General features: G+C 43.9%; 1 protein-coding gene across 1 annotated transcript in view; it reads left to right on the top strand.

The window, feature by feature from the left end:
• The window catches only part of tspan17 (tetraspanin 17), a 59,048-nt gene extending 43,744 nt beyond the window's left edge, over nt 1–15,304 (top strand). The window contains exon 9 of the mRNA XM_079511480.1: nt 15,265–15,304. The gene's annotated coding sequence lies outside the window, so the exon portion shown is untranslated. The remainder of the gene's footprint in view (nt 1–15,264) is intronic.
• Nucleotides 15,305–17,302: the final 1,998 nt, after the last annotated feature.

Below are 17,302 nucleotides of genomic sequence, written 5' to 3'. Positions count from 1 at the left end.
TTTGTTTGCTTATTTTCGACTGGAAATCTGTGGAGGGAAACCTAGGTAACTAAGTAACCCCCGGGTTGGCCTACAAAAATACATCCTCCCTGAAGCATTCTAAAGAACCAGCTGGCACACTGTTGTGCCATGAGACGAGAACAGGTGCTCCTTGAGATTTTGTCGCAACCACACATTAATATTAATATTATAACTACAAACTACAAAACTATTTGCATATGGAGATCCATGTGTTGTACCAATTTGGTTCATTTGCTAGTGTGACTCGCGTTGCGACCACCTGCACACTGGTTATCATGAGACTGTCACGATATGGCCATAAATTGACATTCCCATATATGGCTTAATATTGCTGACATCAGGGATCTCCATATATGGGCATTCCCAGCCGATGCCCTAATACAATCCCTGTTATGCCCATATATGGATTTTTTTAAATTTACGTTTTCAGGCCTGAAACAACAGAGCTTCTTAATACGACACAGTTAAACTATCAGTGAGGTCAGATGTAGTTTTGCTGGCTGGCTCCATATATGCAGATGTAGGTGATACATGGCAATCCAAGGTTTCATGAGGTTAGTGTCCTGATTTTCATATATGGAGATCCAGGTAATGATATTCAGCTCCACATATGGAGATTCATGTGTTGTACCAACTTGGTTCATTTGCAAGTCTGAGTCGCTACATACTAATTCCTACACGGGTTGTGTTTATAACCACGCCCCTGGGTAAGTTAAGTTTACTAGGGTTAGGGTTAGGTTTAGGTATAGTTTTCTTGAGGTTAAGGTTAGGGTTAGGTTTAGGTATAGTTTTGCTGTCGCGGCAACCACAGTGGTTGGACTGACAACCATATATGGTGATCTAAGGGTCTCCATGATGTCATGTGATGTCACGAGGCGTGACCATATATGGGGGCGTGACCATATATGGAAGCGTGATGTCATGAGGCGTGACCATATGGAGGCATGGGTGACGCACCGAACGGGAAATTCAGGTAAATAGTAATTCATAGTAAATGCGACCTATGATCGCAAAAAAAAAGTTTGAACCACTATCAACCTGGCAGTTATATTTCAACAATAGCATACATAACATATAAATGCATCAAAGTGGATACACGTTTACAGTATTTGGCATTAGTAAATTTAAAAAAAATGGTGTTTAGAGTGATAAGAGTGATAACACATGTTATAGCCTTAGATTTTGACTTTCACTTTGGTGTACCATGGCAGTAGTAATAAGAAGGAGAACAGTTTGACCATTGTACTAGCGCATAATGTGCTTGAAGGTGCTGTGTGCAAGATTCTTACTTCTAGGTTATAAACATCTATTATAAACATGTAGTTTCTGGTAATTATCAACTCCCAAGTTTATGACATTGGCTTAGAGTCAGGCAAGACATATGACCTTGACTTGCCAAAAGTGCCAAAAGTAAAAGTGCACAAACACATCCTCTTGGAAACCTTGGAAAACATGCATTTTCTGTCTTTGATGCACAGCACTGCAATGTAATGGCACAGCAGGAGTCCCTCTTGACAAGGCTAACACCCCATACCTGAGAGGCTCTGGTTGCGCATAAGAAAGCGGAAAAGGTGTTTTTTACAGAGAAGAAATCCAATGTTGAAATCGATGTCCAGATTCAGTTTTGATACAGTGGGGGGCGGGGCTGTCATTCTGGGAGATGTTGCCTGGGAGCGTGCGGCCCCTCCCTGAGCTGCCAGTCAATACGCCACTCAGATACTGACTCGCCGTCTCCCGCCGTCTGATCGCCACGTCTTAATCACTCAGATACTGACTCGCCGCCTCCCGCCGTCTGATCGCCACGTCTTAATCACGGCTGGTTTTCACTGTTGAGTTATACTTGGTTGTGCATCATGTCACGCACCAAAGATTACGTGTGTTCGGCTTTTATATTTGCTGTTTTCTGAGCACGATCATATAACTCAGGCTACAAATCCAGGCCCCAGTCACCTTGTAGAAGATCAGAAGAGGTGATTGTATGTTGGGGACTTGATACGTTCAATGCTTTATACTATTTGTCCACTAACCAAAACTCTTTTGAAGTGATAAAAGTCCTCACTGCAATAGTGATGTGTCTAAAGAAACCATAATCATATTTAATTACAAAACTAAGATTGCTGGCCTGGACCGGACTTGTGCACTGCGGGTTTCTGCATTTCACTCCCCGTCTCTCTCCCCTTGTTTCCTGTCTGTCTCCACTTTCCACTATCAATAAAGGCAAAAAGCCCTAAACATATCTTTAAAAAAGAAAGAAATAATAATAATAAGATTGCTGTTCTCCGTAAAATTCCAACTGAAATTACAAGTGACTGTCAAACTATGAAACTGACATCCTGAGGGCACTCTCTGTCCTTTTGTCCAGAGCATCCCTGTGGCTCTTTGTATAATTCCTTTAGTCTCACACAGAGACAGAAAACCTACTGTGTTCTATTCCGTCCTGGAGCACATCTTTAAGACAAAGAGGTGCATGTACTTCTGTAGCCTACTCTGTCTCAATAAAATGGATCTGTCACTTCTTCAAGTTCAAACAAGGCTTATGAATCCCTCAAAGTATTTTTGTACACAGAATTCCTTTAAAAGATACCTCAATAGAGACACATGTAGTTATTGTTTCTATTTTTGTTTCCTCTCTTTGTCTCTCTGATGCTGCCTTAGGCTACTCTCTCACTGACGCACTGTCTCTTCCTTCTGCACAATTGCACACCAAAATGTGGACTTTTTCCATTCACTGCTGGTTGGTCTTGCGGAGGGTGTTGACAATCACGTGTTTCCTATACATGTGGCGTCGCCAGCAGCGTCTTTTCACCTGACGGTGAGGAGGAGTTTCACAGGAATGCAACACGCAATTCTTCCCATTTCCACTCCCCAGTCCCCACTACTTGTAGCAGGAGTCGCTAGTGCAGTGACAGAGATCGCCCACCCCGCTTGGCTTCTCACCTGCAAACATGGTTGATTGTGTCCATTGGAGCATCCGGCCAAACTGGATGCAGCATGAAGGATTGATGCATTGATGATTTGAACCACAGTCTCCAGACTATAATGGCCACAAACTTACACCTGCACCACCTGGATGCCCACAGCAAGCACGCGCACGTCCATTGCCTATGTGTGCATCAGTATTGTTTTTGTCGACTAAAACTAAGACGAAAAATGTTCGTCGACTACAGTACCTTTTTTCACTGACGAAAACTACATTGAAACTAAATGAAAACTAAGCTATGATGACTAAAACTAATCTAATTTTGACAATTTCGTCAACAGATAGAAACTAGACTAAAATGTTAGGAAGGGACTAGTGGACAACAGATCCAGTATAAGTAACTTTACTTTGGTTGCATGCTGAAAATAGCAGATCTACAAGCTTTAGTCGACTAAAACTAGACTAACACTAACACATTCCAGGTGACTAGAATATGAGTAAGTGCCTGTTTGATGTCTGTTTTATTTATTAGTAACATTTTATTTTGTATAGTAGTCTGCTCACCTGTCTTGTCCATTCCGTTCTGATGTGTAATCTCACACAGCACACAGAGCTTGTTGGGCTGTAGCTGAAATGAAATGTTTCAACCCTGTTTCCCACTTCATAGACTATTGTCCTATAGTGCAAATGTGTACTAAAATACAGTACAAAATGACATCCCTTATTACTTGCGCAAGCAGAGCGCGCAAGTACTGCGATCGGCTGGGTATGTATGTTTGTCGGTGTACTCCACCGGCCAATAAGGGATCGGTAAGGGTATGTATACATGTCGGTGTACTCCACCGGCCAATAAGGGATCGGCAAGGGTATGTATACATGTCGTGTACTCCACCGGCCAATAAGGGATCGGCAAGGGTATGTATACATGCCGGTGTACCCCACCGGCCAATAAGGGACCACAGTTCTTGATGACGTAACTAAAGTACGTTTCAAGGTTGGTATAAGGTCAATAAGGGGTATGTATGTATGTCCGTGTCCTCCACTGGCCAATAGGGGGCCACCATTCTTGGTGACGTAACTAATGTATGTTTCAAGGTTGTATATAGAGCGTCTCAGTCCCGCCCCCTTTCAGAACGACGAGGGCCCAGGAAATAATTCCCCATTCATTTTCACCATAGATGTTTCAAAAAGGATTCATTAAAAGACGTTTACACCGCGGACAAAGCCAACTCTTGTTGTGACAAAACAATGAAACATGACAATAAACTCAAATAATTAGTAAGAAGAAAAATAAAACAAAAAGTGTACCCTGCCTTTTTTGAGTGGTGCAACGCAACCACTCCATTACGGAGCTTTGTGTGTCTCTGGGTCTGTCTGTCCCTGGCTGTGTCCGTGGGTCTGTCTGTCCCTGGCTGTGTCCGTGGGTCTGTCTGTCCCTGGCTGTGTCCGTGGGTCTGTCTGGCTGTGTCCGTGGGTCTGTCTGTCTGTCCCTGGCTGTGTCCGTGGGTCTGTCTGTCTGTCCCTGGCTGTGTCCGTGGGTCTGTCTGTCTGTCCCTGGCTGTGTCCGTGGGTCTGTCTGTCTGTCCCTGGCTGTGTCCGTGGGTCTGTCTGGCTGTGTCCGTGGGTCTGTCTGTCTGTCCCTGGCTGTGTCCGTGGGTCTGTCTGGCTGTCCCTGGCTGTGTCCGTGGGTCTGTCTGTCCCTGGCTGTGTCCATGGATCTGGTCTGTCTGTCTGTCTGTCCCTGGCTGTGTCCGTGGGTCTGTCTGGCTGTGTCCGTGGGTCTGTCTGTCTGTCCCTGGCTGTGTCCGTGGGTCTGTCTGTCTGTCCCTGGCTGTGTCCGTGGGTCTGTCTGTCTGTCTGTCCCTGGCTGTGTCCGTGGGTCTGTCTGTCTGTCCCTGGCTGTGTCCGTGGGGCGTTTGGTTGGTTTTCACACCCAAGTGTCATTGTTGCGCAGCCTAACACACACACACACACACACACACACACACACACACACACACACACACACACACACACACACACACACACACATTAACTGTATATATGATGAATTTGGGTGTGACAGTACAGTACAGTGACAGTACAGTAGAGGGACACACGGTAACTGTCATTTCTCAACCGTTTCGGACGCGGGGCGGCTCGCCAGAACCGGCCTGGGGCGCGTTCCTGGGGATCTGGATGTTCCGGGGACCCCCACACGGAGTTGCACCACTCACTTCACACGGGTGTGATTTCTTTTCTTCTTACTAATTATTTGATCTGCCCAAAACATTGTGTTTATTCATTGTCATGATTTGTCACAACAAGAGTTTGCTTTGTCCGCGGCGTAAACGTCTTTAAATAAATACTTTTTGAAACGTCTATGGGGAAAATGAACGGGGAATTATTTCCTGGGCCCTCGTCGGGGGCGAGACTGCGACACTATAAAGGGTGTACAAGTACTTGTGTACAAGCAGAGCGTGCAAGTACTGCGATCGGCTGGGTATGTGTGTGTGTGTGTGTGACTGTGTGTGTGTGTGTGTGTGTGTGTGTGTGTGTGTGTGTGTGTGTGTGTGTGATATACTTTAGCAAGATATGAATATGTCTGAGGAGAACGTAATTTCCCCTACTGTGCTGGACAACGCACCTATATGTGGAGTCTCACTCTCGTCTCTCTCTATAATAATAAAGTCCAAGAGAGAGCTTCAGGCACGCTCCCAAAGCGGGCGCACCTGTCAATCTCAAAGTGACTCTGTGAGAAGTGTGTGTTTTACAGATGGAGGAATTTGTTTTCCCCGTTTCTGACATTCTCTGTTTTAAACCCCGTTTTGCTTTTCTCTGTGTGCGTCACTCTCAGCAATAATAATAACATGAAACAGAATCTTTTATAACCACCAGCACCTCTCTCTCTCTCACCCTGTGCGCACTGCTGTGCAGCTCATTGCGATATCCGTGACATTTCACAATATAATCTTTACTATAGATTATATTGTGAAATGTCACGGACAAAGAATCATTGCGGGAGCGGGTGGGAGTGGTCAAAAATCCAACAGGAGCGGGCGGGAATGGGATTAATAAAACTCTCGCCTTGGGTTCTAGTACACATTATCTCTACTAGACCTGTATGTGCCCGTCGGCTACCGGCCTACTTGAGAATGATGCAACTTGGGAACCTAATAATACCCGTTGTCAAGTGGACTGGTTAAGTAGGCTAATCAATTGTCAGGTGTGGGGTTGTCATGGCAATCAATTGGCTGAGGCAGAGACTGGAAATTGCACAGGTGAGGGGATTCCCACTGAGGGGATCCCTTAGAGTATATATGAATAGAGACGGCACCGGATATCTCCTCCCATCCACTTGCATTAAGTTGCTCAAAAGCGCATGAGGTGATTTCACTCAGGAACAGAGTGCATTCTGGGATGGATTTGCCCCAAACACATGAACGCGCTGCCCGTTGACTATCATTGCACGCGTTCACGTATGAAACAGCGGCGTTCACGTATGAAACAGCGTTCACGTGTCATCGTGAACGTGCACAATGATAGTCAATGGACAAGCGCTGCAATACCAAATTCGGCCACTATGTCCATTTCTCCTCAGGGTTTCCTCCGGGTGCCGTCTCTATTCATATATACTCTAAGGGGGATCCCCACTGGCAGAGCCTGAGCAGAGCCTTTTGTGGTGGTTCTGGAGAACCGTGGGTCCGCTCGACTCGATACCGGGCACTGCACTGTGTGTGTGTGGAACGCGTGTGTCGAATATGAAGTCGGTGGGGCAAACTGTTCTCGAGTTACGTGCATTACAACCGTACACACACGCAGACACGCACGCACGCAGAGACGTGGCACATTTATAGTAGGAAGTAGGATATTCATGTGATCAACACAGATCTGTACACAATTTTCCATAATCCATCTAAGTTTGCAGGATTGGTCCATTTTGAACTAAATGCCCCCAATTATGCACAGAACGAAACCCCACTTGACATTTTTCAAATCAGCCTCATGGTGGTGCTATAAGAGGCCCAGTTGCGTCTTTACTCTTGACCTATTGACCTGTTTTGGCAGGAACTTCAGTCGATTGCCATGTCTGCTTATAAGCAACCTTTGGCTTGTTTTTTCTGTAAAGTCTTTTTGGGGCTTGTTTGTAAAGTGTACAGTAGTTGCTTATTTGGGCTTGCTTCCTAATGTTGTATAAACCAGTGGTTCCCACATTTCTTCATGTCAAGGAAATAAGGAACCCCATATAAAATTGTCCACGGACATCCATCTGAAAATATTTTGTGCCATTTTTGTTAAAATGTTTAAAAAATATTCAATATATTTATTCTCAATATTTTTGAGTGGTGCAATCACTCCTATAGACAGCTATGTGTGTCCCTGGGTCTGTCCGAGCACAAAATAGCGTTCACCACCAAGTGTCACTGTTGCACAGCCTAACACACAGACACACACAGGCCAGGGAGGAGGGACAGTACAGTACAGTACAGTACAGTACAGTACAGTGCAGTGCAGTGCAGTACAGTACAGTACAGTACAGTACAGTACAGTACAGTACAGTACAGTACAGTACAGTACAGTACAGTACAGTACCACTCACTTCAGACGGGTCTGATTTGTTTTAAATAACAGATACAACCTCACAATGTGTTGCTGTGAGCTTGTAGATCTTCTATTTTCATTTGTGCTTGTTTTCATAGACCTGACCACTTGTTATCTCTTGCCAAATCTGGCAACACAGCAAGAGGAAGAGGACGGATGTGATATGCACCAGAGCCATAGAGTAAGACAGAGTTTTTTTTTAATTCTTTATTTACGCAGGGAAGTAGCTGAGCACAGGTGCTCATTTTCAGCAACACCCTGCACATATAACAGACACACACACACACACACACACACACACACACACATTAAAACCTGGGAGCTGACCAGTACAACCACAGTCTTATACAGGGGGCGCAGTTGGGGGTTCAGTCAGTGCCTTGCTCAAGGGCACTTCAGCGGTGTTGGGTGAGTGATGACAATCACTTCCCCACCCAGATTTTTCCTGCCCGTCCGGGGAATCGAACCGGCAACCTTTCGGCGACAAGGGCGCTCCTCTAACCCTTAGGCCACCGCTACCCCTAAAGAGTTACGCAAACTCTGTTCACTTCATGGGGCCAGTCCAATGGCGGCTCTTATACAAAGACTTCTGTTGAATGAGGACAACTGCAAGTATATTGAATGGGGACAACAGGAAGTTTATGGAATGCATTGGAGTCTATGGGCTCGAGGAGTTTGTTATGTGCTCCACGTGTTCTGATATTTTGTTATGATTGTTGTTGGGCACAATAATTGGCAAGTGTCAGAAGACAGTCTGGAGCTTCTAGTGGCATTCGCCACTGTCGGCAAGACAGTTGGCGCCAGTGTACCGAGCGCGTGTGTCCCGATGAGACGGCAGACGCCGTGCGAGACCGCCATGCGATAGAGGCACAAATTGCTCTCCACCGCTGACACAGTGCAATTAAACATGTGCTGTAAGAAAAGCCCATGGTCAGTGGGTGAAACAAAGTCTGGCCTGTTCAAACTTCAATCGCTTCTTCCATGTGCTCCACATCTCCAAGACTGAGACTAAACAAGATGACAATTAAATTAAATGCAATTAATTTGTTTACTACACGTGACACACCGTCAAGATTCTCTCTGTTGTGGTCCGCTCCTCTGGCCCTGTTCTCAGGCCTTACTTAGACCTTATTCCCCTGCATCTCTCTCCATGAGCCCTCTCTCACTGGCTCTCTTTCTCTCTCTCTCTCTCTCCATGAGCCCTCTCTCACTGGCTCTCTTTCTCTCTCTCTCTCTCTCTCCATGAGCCCTCTCTCACTGGCTCTCTTTCACTCTCTCTCTCCATGAGCCCTCTCTCACTGGCTCTCTTTCACTCTCTCTCTCCATGAGCCCTCTCTCACTGGCTCTCTTTCACTCTCTCTCTCCATGAGCCCTCTCTCACTGCTCTCTTAAACTCTCTCTCCATGAGCCCTCTCTCACTGGCTCTCTTTCACTCTCTATCTCCATGAGCCCTCTCTCACTGGCTCTCTTTCACTCTCTCTCTCCATGAGCCCTCTCTCACTGGCTCTCTTTCACTCTCTCTCTCTCCATGAGCCCTCTCTCACTGGCTCTCTTTCACTCTCTCTCTCTCCATGAGCCCTCTCTCACTGGGTCTCTTTCACTCTCTCTCTCCATGAGCCCTCTCTCACTGGCTCTCTTTCACTCTCTCTCTCCTCTGTCCACCTCATCAAATCTCTTCTCACCCGAAGGGACCTCATCCTAAAATACTTTGTGCCAAGTAAGGATCCCACATAAAGATGTGTTGATGATGCAATGTTTCAAAATTGTTCCAAATTTGTCAAAAAGTTTCAAGATTTGGGGGGAATAGCAGATCTACAAGCTCACAACATGAGCCGGTATGAGCTTGCATAAAAACGGGTTAAAGTTGTTGAACTAATTTTAACACATTTTATGGGGAACCCCTGGAACCCCCCCAAAGACCCCAGTGGGTCCCCGGACCCCACTTTGAGAACCACTGCTCTAGCCTATCCTGTGTTGATTGTCCATTGTGTTCACCTTTGTCCTGTTAAGCCCTGTGCCCTTTTATAGTCCCCTGTGTTCTCTGTCTCGTCAGTTCATACAATGTCGTCATTGTCAGGCTGAAACCTTTTGTCCATGAAAGTAGCAAAGTAGTGTTTTAGGCATGCCAGGTTAATGGTTTAAGTCTGTCTTTGGGTTTTATAAATATGTAATCAATGAAAAGCATTAACAAGGGCTTGTGACTAAAATAATAACTACATTGGATCCATTGGGAATTTGGGAACAGGTTTTTTTTTCCTTTCCATTTTCTGAAAAGTAACAGTTTTGGACAAGCTTTCTGCCCGACAGCGACACTATGTTACTATACCTATTTGGCTCTCCCTATAGTTCAGTGTTTTTTGAGCTGTGGCTCGCACTCAAACAGGCATAGCTCATGAACCGTCGGCAATACAACTTTGATACGCACATGCGTCTCCTCATGCCGAACAACTTCCGTGTTCTGACTTTTGAGCTCTGACCTATGGATCACCCGTCATTTTGAATTATATGAAAAACAGTTCAAATCTATCTCCTCCCGGGATCTTTGATCAAAATGCACGGACATTTCTACACGTGAACTTTGAGGACAACAAATCGGGAGTACGTGAGTGCCGTGATTTTTTTCCACCCTAAAATATGATCATCAGGTATTATTATTATATAAGGACGAAGAATCTTTTCAAAATGTGTACAGTATTTGTTAAAATGTTAATTTTATGTGGACACGCCCAGCAGTTCATTAAGTATGCCTGGTTTGCCTGGTGGGTTGTGATCCACCTGAACTGAAGCCGCACCCACAGCTAAAGGGGGAGGGGTTAGGGGAGGGGATGATGTCACTATATCACTGTTTTTTTTCATTGGAACGTTTGACTGTCAAGGTTTCAGTCTCCAGGAAGAAACCCTAAATACAAAGGGACATCATTGCACATAACAACCACAGCAAGGGGTCTAATGAAAGTACTATCACCTCATAAACACGTGAAAAATGGAAACAATCACGGCACTCCATCTTTAAGTGAAAAAATGAAGGCAGTGGAGTGCATAGACATTTTGAGGGGCAGGTGCAAAAAGGGCACCTTGTGTGATGCGCGGAACCGCCGGCTGCCTTCATAGTTTGTGAGATTTATAGATTTTGGGGCATAAATAATATATTAGCAGCTTTTAATCCAGAATTGGTCGATGTCACCATGGGCCTGTTAAGGGAGGATTATGGTCTCATTATTTGTGATCAGCAGACAGAGTTGGAGGCACGACACAGCATCCAGGTTCAGGCATAGTCATCGTTCTTTATTCATTGATGTCAGTAGGTCCTCCGTACAGCAGAATGGTAGCAAGTTGTTAGCTCATCGTAGTACAGTCAAAGTGATCGCATCCCTCCGTTTCTCCCTTAGTCCCTCCTTTACCTCCCCTTTATTTCCCAAACACACCCCCCCAAATCGACAGTCAGTGACAGGTGTTTATTCAAATACAGGACATAGGCAGATAATAACAGGTGGTCATTCACTCATCTCCTTTCATGGTAGCAAGTTAAGCGAGCAGGAAACAACTTATTCCAAGCGATCTAAGATGAGAGCACCCTATTAGTAAGTGGGCATGGGAACTCCAGCTGTCATTATTGACAGCTGTGGTTGGATGCTTCCTTTAGTTGCTATTCTGATTGTTGACCAACACCCACGAATAGGTACTAGTAACACCTTAGCTGACAGTTCATCCTGGCTTAGAGACTACAGCTACAGCTGTCAGGTGACAACTGTTGGTTAGTTTGAATGCTATTTGACCGAATGCAATACAAAATAATTCTTATTGAATAGTATAATTGGCATTCTAAAACTGCCATTACAATCCACCGCTTTATATATGAAAATTGATACCTATTAATTTACATGGCCCAGGAGATTTTTAGAATGACACATATTGATGATTAAAACTGTATTGCTAGATTCATGTTTGATGACAGTAATGGATCAATATTTTCGCGTAATGCTAGACATATACACAAGACCTTAAGTATCAGATAAAGAAGGCTTCGCTATTTATTAATATTTTACTTCACTTCTAAGAACTTTTTAAAAATTACACTTCTAAGAAATTTAAAAATTACTGGACACATCTCGAATCAAGAAAAACACATCTATAGTTAAATTAAAAGATAGTAAACACATCTAGTTAAATTTAAGAAGAAATTTAGGAAGATAGTAAAGATTAAAGTTTTTTGTTAGCATATGTTATGCTCCGTTAAAACAAGCTTCACTACATCTTGTAGATCTGCTAATTATTAGAAAAGGTAGTTATTCCTTGCTCCTTTCCCAATACTATTTTTTGGTAAAGTGTAATTCCACACTACACGTACCTATAATAGTTAGTTAAGAACCAAATTAACTGAAATGATTAAACTTACAATTAAGGTAGGATTTACATTCAAATGGAAAGAATTAAAATGGATTATATTAGGATAGAATGTAAACACAATTAAAAATGGTTAAAAACTTTAAAACTGGTTAAAATTAAGATGTCCCCCATTCCCTGCCGTCCCTCCCAGGCTGTACACCCGAGAATCAATAAATAAACAGACTGACAGTGAAAGGGCTATTTTCTACTTTTAACTAGTCACACACAGACACACAAATAAACTCCCCTTTCCTTCCCCCCCTCCTGCCAGCTGGACAGAGAAAGAGAGAGAAAGGAAAGCTGTAAATCAGACATTTATATTTTCCAATATCGAATTAACTCAAATTAAACTGTTACTGATGTGAACAAGGTGAGGTGTCTCTTGTCTTCATATTATCTCCATTCTTCCACATTTTCTGTATTACATTACTTAAGTTAGCGTTCAACCAAAGAATATTTATACCAGTAATATTACTGATAAGGGACGTTCAACCCAAAACTGTTTTATATCAGTGTAGTACTGATAACGGAATGTAACCACTTGGACATTGAAGAGAAAGGAACTATTTGATTTACGTAAGCTCACTAGATTCGATTTTTTAAAGATCTCACCCCGAAGATAAATAGTTCTGTCCTTTCTCTCTGTTTTCTATACAAAGGCCTAGTACTACCTAGTAAAAACCAGAATAATTGACAGGAGATAAAATAATATTAGACGTTTAACCTTGTCAAGCCATCATAAATGATTGATTTCACATTATTGATTTAACACCTTGAAACACTAACTTTTGAATAATTACTTAGATCCATATTAATTTATTTGCAAAACTATAAATGTATTCCTTTTAACTAACCCACACATAGGCTGTACCAATGACCCCTCCCCCTCTTGCCATTTTGGGGACGGGGTGTTTAGGAGAAATGAGGAGTTCCTTTAGTACAGTATATGTGTGTGGAAATGAATTCCAATATCTTATCATCCTATTTTAGGATTTTCTAACATTGTTGTTCTTGCCTACACTTTTACAAATTTTAGATTGGATTCTAGTTAGATTAAAATTTAGATTAGATTTTTAGTAGTTTATCAAAACTTTTGTAGTTCACTACTTGCACATGTAGTAAGACTAAATAGATTAAATCACATAGGGTCAATTACAAACTACCTTTCTGCATTTCTTTTAGCCAATATTGGTTTGCTGGCATGGTTCAGTGGACACCCACGTATCATATGACCCGTCTGGCCGCAGTAATAGCACACGTCCTCTCCCATGTGGCGTGCGTAGTTTAGGTGCCGTCTTTTCCTGTCCTTCCTTTCCTGGAGTACAGCATCAACCCTGGCTCGGGCATGTACTCCTCGTCTCACCGGTTGGCTGTGGAATGGTCCTGGGTTGCCAGGCTGGTTACGCCAGGCTTCCCACGGCGGTGGATGTTGTCTTGGTCTTGGGGTAGGCTCGCTGATGTGGTCTAGCACATCAAGTGACAGTGCCTCGAATCCGCCCAGTGGATTGGTTATTTGTGGTTCTGTTTGTTTGGTCATTTGAAAGTCTCTGTTGTGAATGTGGTTGATTTGGTCGTTGTAGTAGCTGTTTGGCAGAGACACGTGGAGTTGTGTGTCTCTCCTTGGGTTTGGCACGCTCTGTCGCATGAAGTCTTCGTTCCTGGCTCGGTCGTTTTAGTAGCTATTATCTTCTTCGTCGTTGGCAGGAATGGGGTTGGCTGTGCTGGCGTGTAGTAGTTGCGTCACCGCAGTTTGAAGTTCTTGTTCCAGGAGTGTCACACGTGACTGTGCCTCGTCCATCAGTTTTTTCTGGTCCTCCAGTTGGTGTCGAAGTGTCGTCTCTCTTTTCACTGCGTCATGTTGCTGATCGATGATGGTTTGTCGGAGTGTTTTTCGGCTCTGCTTCGCTCCCATCTTAAGATTCGTTTTGACCAAGTATTCATCTATGGTGAAGATGAGATATTGACCCTGCTCACAGCACCATTTGTTAAGCGAGGATTATGGTCGTCTCATTATTTGTGATCAGCAGACAGAGTTGGAGGCACGACACAGCATCCAGGTTCAGGCATAGTCATCGTTCTTTATTCATTGATGTCAGTAGGTCCTCCGTACAGCAGAATGGTAGCAAGTTGTTAGCTCATCGTAGTACAGTCAAAGTGATCGCATCCCTCCGTTTCTCCCTTAGTCCCTCCTTTACCTCCCCTTTATTTCCCAAACACACCCCCCCAAATCGACAGTCAGTGACAGGTGTTTATTCAAATACAACAGGACATAGGCAGATAATAACAGGTGGTCATTCACTCATCTCAAGTTAAGCGAGCAGGAAACAACTTATTCCAAGCGATCTAAGATGAGAGCACCCTATTAGTAAGTGGGCATGGGAACTCCAGCTGTCATTATTGACAGCTGTGGTTGGATGCTTCCTTTAGTTGACCAACACCCACGAATAGGTACTAGTAACATCTTAGCTGACAGTTCATCCTGGCTTAGAGACTACAGCTACAGCTGTCAGGTGACAACTGTTGGTTAGTTTGAATGCTATTTGACCGAATGGAATACAAAATAATTCTTATTGAATAGTATAATTGGCATTCTAAAACTGCCATTACAGGCCACACACTGTACACTGTACAAAACAAAACAAAAATGTTCTGTACAAAAAACAAACTTTCAAAAGGGCACATAGCTGTCCAGAGGGCAAAAGGACAGGTGCTTTTATGAGCCAATAAAAATTGCAGTTTTATGAAAATTCTTCTTCTGCCCCTAATACATACATGCAGCATCATATGTTTGTGAGACTTTACAGTACTCCAATTGGCCAAAGGGGGGTGCTATAGCAATCGTTTGAAAATGAAACCTTTGAACAGGTGAAATGTTCTACACACAATCTATGGACCATTATATGAAATCCCAGTTGAAGAGAAGTTTGTACGTGAACATTTGTACAAATAATATAGCTGCAAGCAGCGTTAACAGGCACTTTGAACAGCCATAACTCATGCCTCATCTGTCTGTCTGGGGTACGAACAGCTTCAATACCGCTGGGTGACCTAAAGGGGCACTGTTGAACAGCCTAAAAGGGCTTATTGCTTGGTCCCATCTTATCGCTGCTTGCAGCTAAGCCTATATATTTTTTACAATTGTGTTGCCGATTAAACCTTTTCATAGATTTCATAGATACCGGTAGCTCCATTGAATAATGATCACCAGTGTTGTCAGACATTTAACCACTGATAACCTGCAATACTTAGTAGCCTACTTGATTTGCTCCTTTTCCCCCTCTACACCAAACTTCTTTGCCGAAAATAGCAGATCTACAAGCTTGTAGATCTGCTATTTTCTGAAAATGTTCCCACAGAATGGGGATGCTAGGGTGTTTTGGCGGACCCCCTTTAGTAGCTCTGAGGACCCCCTGCTGAAGAAGACCCCTGCTACAGAAGTTCTTTTGCTGTCCCAATTGGTGATCTGCCGCATGGACGCCATGATATTGCCCATCACATTTTGACAGTCATATTGTAGGTGTTTGATAGCACGAGAAGCAACAATACTAAAAGAAGACAAGTTCTATAAATACATCCAGAGTGTCAACTGGTGGTTTGTGATAGTGAAGAATATGTACTACAAAGAGAGACTGCTTTTCCTCTCTCTAAAGCTCATAAACAGACGTAAAGACTTAGACTAAAAAATACTCAGGACGGAGAATGAAGTCAACAGCAGAGACAGGCAGATGAAGGTTGTTCCGGAGTTCCATTTATTTTCAGAGTTCAGAATACATCGCAGCCATGGGGCCGGAGCCCCATGGATTCCTTCAGCCTCTCGGCCTCCGGACTAACTCACACTGTTACAAAGATTTCCAGTAGGCTTTATACAACTCAAAGACAGAGACATCAAAGGAAAGGTGCATGGTCTCAACCCCCCCAGTACCAAATGGTCAAACATGCCTAAATAAGGTAGTGGTCACCAGGAAGGAAGCACAGTGCTGCTATCAGCGAGCTGATCTATTAGCATACAGGGTCCCCCCCTGCAGCTACCCATGCATCCTGTCTAAACATGTCACTATCTCAATGAGAGACAAAGATCCAGGTTTACACTGTAGTCTAAAACATGGTTGTTTATGCTATATTAATGTGAATTGTGGTTTCCAGATACATCAATAGCTAAAATGAAAGAGTGTTCATGCAGTGCCTGTGCTCTGATGTGGGCCGCGGTTACCAGTCCCTATACGGCAGTGAATGCTGGACCCTGAAGCCAACCCTGTACCACCCGTCAAGTCCCTTGACGGGTGGTACACCAGAATGCTGCGTGCAGTACTTAACATCAGCAAGACTGTACATGTTACTAACAAGACTCTGTATGAGGGATTACCAAGGGTGAGCCAGAAAATAGCAGCCAGGAGAATGAGACCAACAGGACACTGCCAAAGGCATCAAGAACTGCCAGCCAGCAAACTGGTGCTTTGGGAACCAACACACGGGCATCGATCACGAGGACGTCCCACGCTAACATTATGTGGATGTACTCAAGAGCGATGCAGGAGCGCAAAGTACCAACGAACTGGTCAGATGTATGGAGAACCGGGATGACTGGAAACGACGATGGAGGGCTCGTCTGAGGACGACCTAGAGAGACCAGTCAGTGACCCCCAGGATGGCTGGCAGGGCTGCGTTCCTAGCTGTTTTCTGGGCCAAGAGCAGTCAGGCCACGGCGTAAAAGTCAATCTTTCAATCAGGATGGAATATGAAAAATCGGACAGGTCTGTTGTGATGACATATCACATACATATCAAAAACATTGTCAAATCGGCTGCCTGGTGGTGCTATAAAAGGCCAAAATGAAAAATGCAGGGCAGAGGTTTTTCCTTGGCTTCTCAGGAGGGTACACATGTGCAAAGTTTCACGCCAATCGGTCCAATGGTGCCCAACTCGGAGATAACCTTGACCTTTTCAACCAAAACGTTAGTACCGTATTTGTGCCGAATACAAGACGACTCTGATTATAAGACGACCCCCATCTTTCAAGACTCTTTTGTGGAAAAAAAGAACATTGAATGTAAAATCGATTATAATACGACCCCATTTTTTAGGATATTTCCATTGAAAAAAAAACGTAGTCTTATGTTCAGCACAATAGGGTAATCTCTTCAGAGCAGTACCCCTCGCACGCACGGGCGCCTTGTAAAGCGCTATATAAATTCACCATTTTCACACACACACACACACACACACACACACACACACACACACACACACACACACACACACACACACACACACACACACTGAAATGGATAGAATCTCAAGGCTTCCTTGAAAATCTAACTGCTACAGTATTCTTTGAAAAATGGTGTGTGGTCCTTGCATGCAGGCACCCTGCAAGGTACATATCCCTCAATACCT

The sequence above is a fragment of the Electrona antarctica genome, assembly GCF_951216825.1.
Source record: "Electrona antarctica genome assembly, chromosome: 1".
Lineage (NCBI taxonomy): Eukaryota > Metazoa > Chordata > Actinopteri > Myctophiformes > Myctophidae > Electrona > Electrona antarctica.
The sequence above is the reverse complement of the archived record's forward strand: the minus strand, read 5'-3'. Positions and strand labels throughout refer to the sequence as shown.